This window comes from Euprymna scolopes, chromosome 16 (genome assembly GCF_053919585.1).
Source record: "Euprymna scolopes isolate OS-2025 chromosome 16, ASM5391958v1, whole genome shotgun sequence".
Lineage (NCBI taxonomy): Eukaryota > Metazoa > Mollusca > Cephalopoda > Sepiida > Sepiolidae > Euprymna > Euprymna scolopes.
Genome location: NC_136497.1, coordinates 67,977,205 through 67,988,964, shown reverse-complemented (window position 1 = coordinate 67,988,964; position 11,760 = coordinate 67,977,205). Strand labels below are relative to the sequence as shown.

Genomic DNA, 11,760 nt, shown 5'->3' with positions numbered 1-11,760 from the left:
GATACATGAACCTTTATTATTCCTGACCTTCATACACGGCCGCCTTGATAAAATCGCGCCCGAGATGGTTGCATTTTTGACAGTATCTCTAGACATGTGAGTAATTGGAACACACACATATACAAGAAAATAGCTGAAACTTAAAAAAATTGACTCCAGTCTGTAGTCGAAAGTGGCCACAAATGAATGATTGCATTTAATGCTACTAAACAAAGTTCTTTTCTATTAAAAATCACGAGGAACATTTCGAACTACCGATTATCATGGCTGGTAGTACCCTTCACGAGTGTCTAACATCCAAAGTCCTTGGTCTGTTGGGGGGTCGGGATGGTCTGCTGTGTGATAGACGACCCCGTCCGCATGTGTAGGATATGGTGGATGTATTTAATGGTAGAGGAATTGAAAAGACAAAAGGTCGCATGAGGACGAAAACATACCGTTATATATCAGTGAAAGAAATGCAATTTATTTACATAAATATACATGAAGAAGCGATAGAAAGAATAAGAGTTCATTGCGGTTGACTGGCTAGTCAGGAACGCGGCAGGGGCCCACGGCCCCACCGGAGCGGTGTTTGTTACATCTTGACTGCTTGAAGGTCCAGCACGAAAGAGGAAGAAATATGGAGAACAGGAAGTGCCGTAGCTAGGTCGCTCTTCTGAGTTAAGGGGCGACAATCGAGTTAGGCAGGGAGTTTTTAACTCCCAGAGGTCTAACATTATGAGAATAATTAGATAGACGATACTGCCAAATATTTAGCAAATAAAACGGTTTCTACACCAAGTTAGTAAGCTTCTCACACATGCCAGTATGCTATATATCTATACAGTCAACAATTCGCCTATGCGCAGAGTAATGTTGCCACATTTAGGCTGGTACACTAATCACATATTCCAATATTCAAAATGATTCATTGTCATACTAAAAGTTGTTTCTTATTTTTCAGGTAATATTTGAGTCACGCCAGTGCTATATCAGTATATTTAATTGCAAATGCCTCCGAATTATCTAGTGAAGAATATTCTCAGGTAGAAATTGTCAGGAAGATGGAATGATCAAGGAAGAGCGTTCAAGCAACGATTAAAACGTACAAAGAAGCAAAGTATTTCAAAAACAGAAAAGAACAAGAGGCAACGGCCGATTACTATTGACTTCTCGTTGACAATGACCATTGATCACCACTGGAATTTGTGCGGCAATAATTTTCCCAAAGTCCCGGTTCTTTTCGCACTCATCTGGGGGAGGTCTGATTAGTGCTTTTTCTCTACAGTCTTTACATCCTCCTCGATCCTTCTTTACTGCTTAGTGCGATGCCAGTTGATATTTGCGCTACAATTTTTGTGGAAGGAGTGTTAATTGACGGTTATATAGTTTCAGTTTTCTTGTGTCCATATGGTGTTCCTCCATCTTTCAGTTTCACCTCTGTTGAAATTTTCTTACAGCCAGCTAGCGTTTGTAGTTCATGTGTATCCGTCTCCTCAATTAAAGGTTTTCATTAATATTACAGCCGTTTTCATTATTGCTATCCGTTATATCTTATCGGCCATTCCCCTGCTTCCAATTTCTCCTATTCTTGTTTTTAAGTTTTTCACTGTTGTTCTTAGTGCTCTTGCGATTATTGGGGTTATCTAGACTTCCTTCATCTCCACTATTTCATTGTAGGTATCTGGCCATACATCGTGTATCATTAATAAAGAAAATAAAGTTTTAAAACAAATATATTACAGAATACTTCAAGTCAGTGTCTTGATTATTAGTTATTATCCGGTAGTTGCAGGTTTATTTTTAGAAACACGATATAATGCATTTTTTTTACCATTTCATAATCAGATAATTTTCTGAGGAAGTATTTTACGCAATGCAATATCTAATACAGATGTACTAGTTAGTTGGAAATTAATGTACAAGCCAATAAATTGCAACTTTTTATTTATTTATTTTTAAGTTGTACATTTAGTTATACTATCTCTATCAATATATAAAGTTATATGTTATATTATATATTTACATATTTCTATGTACAAGATTCACTCCTAAACTCGAGAACTGATTATTATTAATTCTGGAATTAACCTTTTGTGTTATTTTACTTCAGTCGAAGTTCTCAGAAATTCAAAGACCCACTACCTGGGGCTAACACTTGATCTCTATATGAAATACATAGATATTCGAATTTTCCATTAAATTTCCTTATCTCTCAAACACTAAGTAAATAAAGAAATTGAGAACATAATTTTCCTCTCCCCAATTAACCATTTTCATATGCTGTAGTGTATCTTTCGTTTTGGTCTCTTAGTCTTACTGGATTCCAGTACAATAATTTATCTAGTCTAGTGGAGTATCTAGTTTTGTGATATTACTTCAAGTAACATCACTCGGAGAAGGTGCACCATTCCTCGTAAAAGCTAATGTGGGTTAGCCATAGAAAGGAGATCTTATTTGGGCTGCGAATATTATGTGATTTGGAATATTTGGTCAGGGTTTACTTTCAGGGAAAAGTATCCTCATGCCAGGTTGTTCTAACAAACCCCTGTACAGAGAGACCTTAGACACTCATGGATAGTATATATATATATATATATATATATATATATATATATATATATATATATATATATATATATATGTATATATATATATATTGCTACCCTATCAGGGTGAGTCCAGAATTGATAATTGCCAGTTAACTACTCGGGGTTTTTTTATTCAAAAGTAATAGACTAGTGAATTCAACGAGGTTGTTATATAGTGCTCAATAAAAAGAGCTGATAATACTTGTTTATTGTTATATAAACATGCTCACATCCCGCTGCTACAAATAGCCACTTGTTTCAATAAAACAACAGATATCATCAGACTTGACTATTCAAATGTTCAATGAATGATTATTCATTGAACATTTGAATAGTCAAGTCGCTGCCTGATGATATCTGTTGTTTGATTGAAACAAGTGGCTGTTTGTAGCCGCGGGATGTGAGCATGTTTATATAACAATAAACAAGTATATATATATATATATATATATATATATATATATATATATATATATATACATATACATATTTTTTTTTAATAAAACTAAATTAAACGATATATATATATACATATATATATATATATATATATATATCGTTTAATTTAGTTTTATTCAAAACACGTAAAAAGAAAGTGGAAGCGCTTTTCTTGCGAAATTTTAACACTTAATATAAGATATTAATTAATAAATATTCCTCAAATTTCAGTTTTTTAGGAGTAACATGGGAAGAACTCTCCATTTGAAAATTCAAATATATCAAATTTGTATTAATATTTATCCGTAGTCATTCGACACAAAATAAGTAGGATTTCCCGAATTTCTCTTTCTTTTTAAGACCGCTTAAGCTTATGCTTTAATTAAATTTTAGACAATTTCTTAACTCAAAATCATGTGATGGATTTTAATCAAAATTAGAATAAGGATTTTAGGCGTAAAGTTAGATATCATTATATTCTTCGTGAGGCGATATGAGAGTGGTACAAAACTGTATGCGTTTGTGGAATTCTTTTACCAGTTGTGGAACTGATTTTATCCTTTCTACTATGTATATATATATATATATATATATATATATATATATATATATATATATATATATATATATATATATATGTGTGTGTGTGTGTGTGTGTGTGTGTTGGGGAGAGAGAGGGAGAGGGGAGAAAGCGAAAGGAGATTGAAAAAGTAATACCCAATGAGATGGATAGATCTATATTCCGACCTACCCTCATTCGCCTATCTGTCAGTGGCTCAATACTTTAGTTCCTCTCATGGATTCATTTTCTTCCTGACCTTCTCTGCCAAATCCCGGTGCGGCCAGCGGCCACAGCGTTCGCCATTTCCGAAAAAGATTTATAGGGCCCAACGCCGACAAGATCTCATGCAGGCCATATTTCAAGTCCACTAGCTGCCATGGACGCTGGTCACTTATCATGGACGCCCGCTGAACTCGGGCGAGCCGGACGGCCGTCACATGACCACGAACCTCCATCTCCATCCCCGATAACGCGCATTAACGCCCCTTGACCGTTTCGCAAAGACAAGGTTGGCCGGCAGGAAGGACATCAGACCCCCATTTGTGAAAAAAAAAAAGATAACTTTGAATTAGATTCTGAAGGGGGTGCCATTTTTGTGAGGTAATTCTTTTCAAATGGATTCGTTTACGCCATTTCCTCTGCTGATGATTAATGTAAAGGGGATATAAGAAAATTATAAGTGGAAACACGTAAACGCGGACGTGTGAAATGCATCGGGTTGAGATTGGTTACGTAAGTATTTCCTTATCACAGACTTGTACGCGTTTATATGTATGCGTACGTGGGAGTAAGTTGCGTGTGTGATAATCGAATAACTAACAAAAAAAGGGATAGGTTTACGAAGATATTCTGAGATAAACGGCCATTTTTCTACATCAGTAGGCATAAACGCTTTTACAGATAATCATGAATAACAAATGTGATGAAATGTTCGTAGTTCAGCACTTTACTGCAGTTTCACCTTATCACCGATCAGAAGTGTAGCCAACTGATATGAATCGAAAAGTGAATTATTTTTTATCATGTATTATTGATTTAATATTCAATGGTACATCAAAAGTTTTGTTTGCCCGCGTTATGCCGTCTTAATTCGGTTCTGTTCAGATTTCGAAACTGTTATTCTTGTCGTATATATATATATATATATGTGTGTGTGTGTGTGAGTGTATATATATATATATATATATATATATATATATACACACACACACAAAATGTCTAATTTGTTGATTTTTTTCAATGGTAATTAAATTCGATATGCGGTGTCTACTCCTAGAAGATCGGGGAAGTCAATTACCTCCCTTAGATCCGAACGTTCGACCATAGTCAGGCGTAAACAAACCAATATATTATTTATTTATTTATTTTATAAAACAGTTATCTACACACACGTGCTTCGCCGTACCACGGCTCATCGGCGTCACTAACTGTTGTGGTGAATGATTGGGGGTCCGAATCCAATAGCATTCAGCTGCGCTCATGAGCCGTAGTACAGTGAGACACTTGTACGTAACATAACTGCTTTATAAACGAAATAAATAAACAAACAAAATATATACATAGGGTCACCCGCTTTCACCGATTTCGATAAAAATATGGGACTGTGAAACGTTCGTTGATCATCCTTCAATCCCGGGCAACATCTGGTCACTCTGCTAGTATCATATAAAAGAAACTTTGTCTTTGTGTTCATTCCCTATAGACTCGAAAATGGTTGGGCCCATTTTTATGAAATTTCACATGAAGGTACTTTATATACCTGGCAGTGTTCTTAGATAGGTTATTTAGATCGATAATCAAAATAATCCGATGAAAGAAAGAACAGGCGATTTTGACCAAAATTTACACTTTACACTGCCCAACATGGCAAGCGCATTTGAGAAGTTTTATTACTACACAAGCCGAAAGGCCCAATATATAATATCAATAGTAGGTTCTTTGATATGACAGGGGCGCATTCGAAATGAATATTTCTGTTTAAAGTAAAATTGTATCATGATATTTTACTTCTCCATTTTAAAATTAAATTTAAACCATTGTTACGGCACAAGCAGTAAGACCATGCATATAAAAGCAACAATATGTTCTTTGGTATAACAAAAGCGCGTTCAAAATAGATGTTTCTATTCAAAGCGCAATTGAACCATTATACTTGAATTTTGCATTTTGTCACTTTATTTCAAGTAATCTATATATATAAAAATCTGATTTCAATAATCTATATATATAAAGATCAATAACACGATATTTCTACATTACGAATTTAATTGAAATTTTCAGACAGTCTATCCTTAGAGTCGAGGAATGTTTTTATGTTATTAAAATAGATTAAAATTGCAAATTATAAAAATATTAGATAAAATAAAAATATTTTTCGTAAGTCTATTCTGTGAAACTGTTCTCGATTTTATTTCCGGTAGAACTGAAATTCATGCACCACCATTTGACGACTTTCGAATTACAAGATTTAATTGTCTGTGTAATCGATAAGTAAAAAAAAAACCATCCCCTGTTTTTTAAATTAAAATTCATTTATTTATCTTCCCAATTTTCTTATTTTAAAAAGTTGCTCGCCAGAAGGTGCGTTTTGAGTTGAAACATAAAAGTCGAAGAACCTTAACAAAACTATCTTCTTTGTAAAAATCATTTTAACAAAATTGGCAGTACACGATTTTTTTGTTTTTGTTTTTTTAAACAGTTGTTTCTATATAAGATAATATGAACGTTCTTTTATTATTAAAACTATAAATTGTTAGGTGAAAGTACTTTTTTTTCGAAGAAAATTCACGGTACATATGTATTTTGGTAACGTGCTGAAATAATACCTTTTTTTCAGCCATTCTTATCATGGAGAGAGGAGGGTGTTTTGTAACTATTCTGTGCTTTCAACTAACAATTTATTTTTTTTTTTTTTTAAATATCGTGAAATTATAAAAAAGATAGTGTGAAAGTTGAATTTAACTTGAAAAATAAACAATACGGAGACGGCGCGTTCAACATTGTAGCCGGAGCCTATTTGGCAATAAGGTTCAATAAAGATTCGATTGTTTTTGTTTTTGCTTTTTTTACCGTAAATTCTTAGGTTAAAGATTTGTGTTTTGTTTTGTTTTTCCAATAAAACTTTTTTTAACAAAATTTAAAGTACACTTTTTTTATAGAAGTTGTTTTTATATAAGTAAATATGAATGCTTTTTCTTTATTAAAGAAATTTTTAAGTGAAATACAGAAAAGTTTCTAACAAGAAAACCGTTATTTTTTCAGCCATTCTTACCATGGGGAGGGGGTGGTGTTTTGTAGCTATTCTGTGCTTTCAACTAACAATTTATTAAAAAAAAAGGTAAATTTTGACAGTAGGTCCACCACCACAATTTTTAACATGGGAAGGTTGGGGGTGTTTATTCAGAAAGCCGTTCTTAACATGGGGAGAATGGTGGTATTTTTTTCCAAAAGCCGTTTTTAACATGGGGAGGTTAGGGGTGTTTATTCCGAAAGCTGCTCTTAACATGAGGAACTTGGTGTGTATATTCATGACCGCCAGTGAATTATAGTGCATAGTACATGTCTTTATATCTCGAAAATTACTTGCTTCTGCAAATTTTAAATGAGATTTTCTTATTCAGCATAGTCGAAAACCTATACAAGTAGTCATTTTAAAGAAAATTGTTGGGGTGAACCTAATGTAAAAAATACCAAATAAAAGATATCGTGAAATTTAAATTTTACTTGGAAAAACTATTTTTAAATAGCGCGATACCAAAAATAAAAGCAGACAGAAAAATACCTCCTTCGGGTTTGTACTTTTTTTTTTTTTTTTTTTTTTTTTTACAAAGGCATCACCACATTATCAAGGCCCAGAGGCCACTCAAGGATAAGGGTTAAAGAGTGTACAGTAGAAGTTGGTCAATATAGTAATCATTAGTAATGAAAATTTGGTAAATTTAATAACTTATATGGAACGGCTCATCAAGAACTTATTTACTTTAGACTTGAACAAAACCATATTGTAGTCAGCCGGAAAGCAGGAAAACGGAAGACAATTCCACAGGCGTGCAGTTCTAAGAAAGAAGCTTTGTTCATGGAATCTACGTTTAGGTTTAGGCACAGATAAAGAGTGGGGGAAATTATTGATAGTGTTTACAGCTAGACGAGTGTTTCTTGTGAAAGTTTGGCGAGGGGGGACCATAGATTGAAGCTCAGTTGAACACTTTCCATGAAAATAACGATACATCAGAGACAAACTCGCAACATCTCTTCTGTGAGATAGAGGTTGCAAGGAGGAGAAAAGGACATCTCCTACGAGGCTACGAAGTCTATTTTGAACTCTATCAAGGCAGGACAAGTTCTTTCTAGCAGCTCCTGCCCAGATGTGGCAACAGTATTCCATAAAAAGGTTGTCAACAAAAACACATATATTACAAGTAAATGTTTTCAAAGGCAAGATAAGTTACTTTTCTACCTAACTGGATAATTTTTAGTTTTTCTATTGGGTTTGTATTGCTGTACACATATATTCGAAAAAGTTGTCAATAAAACAAATATATAACAAATATTATCAAAGGAAAGATAAGTTACTTTTCTACCAAACTGGATAATTTTTTAGTGTTTTTATTTAATGTAAAATGTTTATTCGGCTTGAAAAACACAGCGCTTACCGCTATATTTGAAAATTACAAATGGCGACAGGCTCTGTGTTAAACACGTTAAGTTTGGGAAAATGAGTAAAAACTAAAAGAACTATACAAAATACTGTTAAAAACAGCCTATGTCACGGTAACATATATTGAGTGAGTTCCTGGCAGTATTTTGTATAGTTTTTTTAGCTTTCACTCATTTCCTAAACTGAACGTGTCAAACACAGTCTGCCCCCATTTGCATTTTTCAAATATATCGATAAACACTGCATGTTTTCGAACCGATTAAACATTTTACATTAAATAAAAACATTGAAATCTTATCCAGTTAGGTAGATAAGTAACTTATCTTGCCTTTGATAACATTTATTTGTTATATATTTATTTTTTGACAACTTTTTCTTATCTGTGTTTAGTAATACAAACCCTTTTTATTTAATGTAACGTTTAATCGGCTCGAAAAACAGTGTTAATCTGTGTATTTGAAAAATGCAAAAGGTGGTGAACACTGTTGATTACGTTAAGTTTGGAAAAATGAGTTAAAACTAAAAACTATACAAGATACTGTCCGAAACCCACCGAATATGTCAGCCTATGTCATGGTAACATACATTCGGTGGGTTTCTGACACTGCTTTGTATAGTTTTTAGTTTTTAACTTATTTCCCCAAACTTAACATATTCAACAGAGTCCGCGACTATTTATCTTTTTCAAATACATCGATAAACACTGTGTTTTTCGAGCCGATTAATCATTTTACATTAAAGAAAAACACTAAAAAAAATATCCAATTATGTAGAAACGTAACTTACATTACCTTTGCTATCATTTATTTGTTTTTGGACAACTTTTTTTGAATCTGTGTATAGTAACCTCCCTCCCACCCAAATATTAATTAAAAACTCACATTTTTAATAAAAAAAAAAAGAAAAGAAAACTCGATTTAGCGTTTCAACATTTTAGCAACGTTCGACTTAATCCACTGATTGTTGGTCGAGCCCAAGCCATGGTTGACGTAAACTCCCGAGGAGTACCATTTTTTTTTTTTTTTCGCCTTTTTTTTTTCACTTTTTGGAGTGGATTGCTGTACTAAGAATATAAGAAACATGCATTTTCTCTTTTTATTAGATTTTTCCATTACACCAAATTGAGCAACAGCAATGCGTGGCAGGGTACAGCTAGTTATAAATAAACATAATTTTATCAAATCAACACTGGGTTCTCTACAGTGCAGTGCACACTACAATGTATTGTGGACTAAGTAACTGTGGGGAAACATGTAAAGCTTGCGCCCGGTGCATCGCGATGGGTTCCACAGTAGAGCAAGCAAGTAATCGATTTGATTGAAAAATGTGCTCCGATATCGATTACAATAAAAATATGCGTGTGTGAAACGTTCGTTGATCATCAATCAACCCCGTACAACGTCAGATATCCCTGCTAACACACACACACACACATACACACACACACACAGATATATATATATATATATATATATATATATATATATATATATATTCTTTTGGGGGGATTAGTCTTTCCAGTTCGTTGACTGTCATGGCTCTTGTGGGCTGCGACGTTGTTTGGCTGTGGAATTCATTATATATATATATATATATATATATATATATATTTGCTTTTGTATAAGCAGTATCGACTTAAGAGGAGTTTAGTTACTAGTAACTAGCTGACCGAAACATTCTCATGAATGCTTATATTAAAAACACTGCTTATGTATTAACTGCTTATGTAAAAAAACAAATAAACAGTATACCCTGCTCTACTTCGGTATCGAGCATCTTGTATTAACCTCGTTAAACTTGATTGGTTAATTAACCTTTGAACATATATATGTGTGTGTGTGTGTGTGTGTGTGTGTGTGTGTGTGTGTGTGTGTGTTAGATTTAAAAACTATAGCTTTTATTTTTATAGTTAAGTGGACTATGAGCTGAAATGACAAAGATTTTGAAAAAATAATATTATACATAAATAACGTGTGCAACAGTTGTATTTATTTTCCCTAGTATCAATTAACATCTGGTGAATAGCGATAAAAGCCGTCCTAACAGGATTAAGTATTCAATCTTCTACGATAATGTATGTCAGGGGATATAGCTCAGTGGTAGAGCATTCGACTGCAGATCGAGAGGTCCCCGGTTCAATCCCGGGTGTCCCCTTTAAATTTTCGCACGTATTTTCTTACTGCGTTTTGCATATCTCTCTTTTTATTTTGAACCCCCACTCATACACGCGCCCACAGCACTGTCTCGTAGTCTATCTATTTATTAAATTATATCATATATGAATACTAGTGCGGGTACCCGGTGTTGCCCGAGTGCATGGAGTGATGTGTGGGCGTGGAGAGGTTAAATCAAAACAAAATGGAAAATAAAGAATAAGCGAATGTAATAACCCTGTTTAATATTATATAAAGAAAAAAAAACAGCGAACGTGATGCAAAATAAAGAATAAGTTACGATGTTAAAACTTCTTAAAAAATCGGAAAAACAAAAAAAACAACGAACGTGATGAAAAATAAAAAACGAACAAAAAAATGGCATAAATATTCGTGTTTCAATATTAAAACTTTAAAAATCGAAAAAAAACACATCTGATACGTCGGCTCGAACATGTAATCTTAAGATAACGACGCTGCTACTATACCGACTAGTCTGTGGCCGCGTGAGCGGAGCTAGACAGTTATTTTTTTATATTTGAACTAATTCAAGAATGAACTTTTTTTTTTGCAAGTGCGTGTATGGCTAAATTGTCATGAAGGAACGATTTTTTCCTACCCTCCCTGTCGAAAAGTGCCCAGTTGTGGGTGAAGGAATTAATGTTTTTAGCCAATTTTTCGATAGTTGCCGTCCGAAGGGTCGTGGTTCAAAACGATACCGCCTCTGTCAAAAGTTTTAGGCTACATGCAAACATACATACATACATACATGCATGCATACATGCACACATAAATACATACATACATACATTTGAGCAGACAAGTGAGATTTATATTCCAGATGATGGTGAAGGGCAAAGAACTTTAAAATGTGCATGCGAATGTATAAATAATAAAATGAATCGATATACATTTCATCTCGGTATTAAACCTCTTGCAGGTTTCTACCTAAACATAACTGATAATCACATATTAAATTATTTTGTTTACAATTAATCAGATATTAATTAAAATATATATTAAAAAAAACAGTAGATGTATGTATGTGTGTAAATATTTAACCGATATGCATGTATCTATGGATTGACCAAAGTTTGCTGCAAATTTATGTATTGTTTTGTCTTTTTGTTTTTGTTTGTTGTTTTTTGTTTGTGCTTTTTTTGGGGGGGTAGTTCATTCTATACAGTTTTCTATAACATACGCAAATTTTTTAAGGAAGATCTCTTTTACCTCGATACACGAGACAACTACACTAGAATTAAACGGTTAAACCCCGTATATGAGTTTGAAATGAAACAAACATGAATTTCTACCGAGGCTATAGAAGGAGAAAGGTTCACCGAAAATTATCATACATCCATAAAGATATACATATAT

At 33.5% G+C, this 11,760-nt stretch overlaps 1 non-coding gene across 1 annotated transcript; it reads left to right on the top strand.

Annotated features, from left to right (window-relative positions):
* Positions 1–10,312: 10,312 nt before the first annotated feature.
* Positions 10,313–10,384, top strand: Trnac-gca (transfer RNA cysteine (anticodon GCA)). The gene has a single exon. It is a non-coding gene; the product is annotated as a tRNA-Cys (tRNA).
* The last annotated feature ends 1,376 nt before the right edge of the window (positions 10,385–11,760 follow it).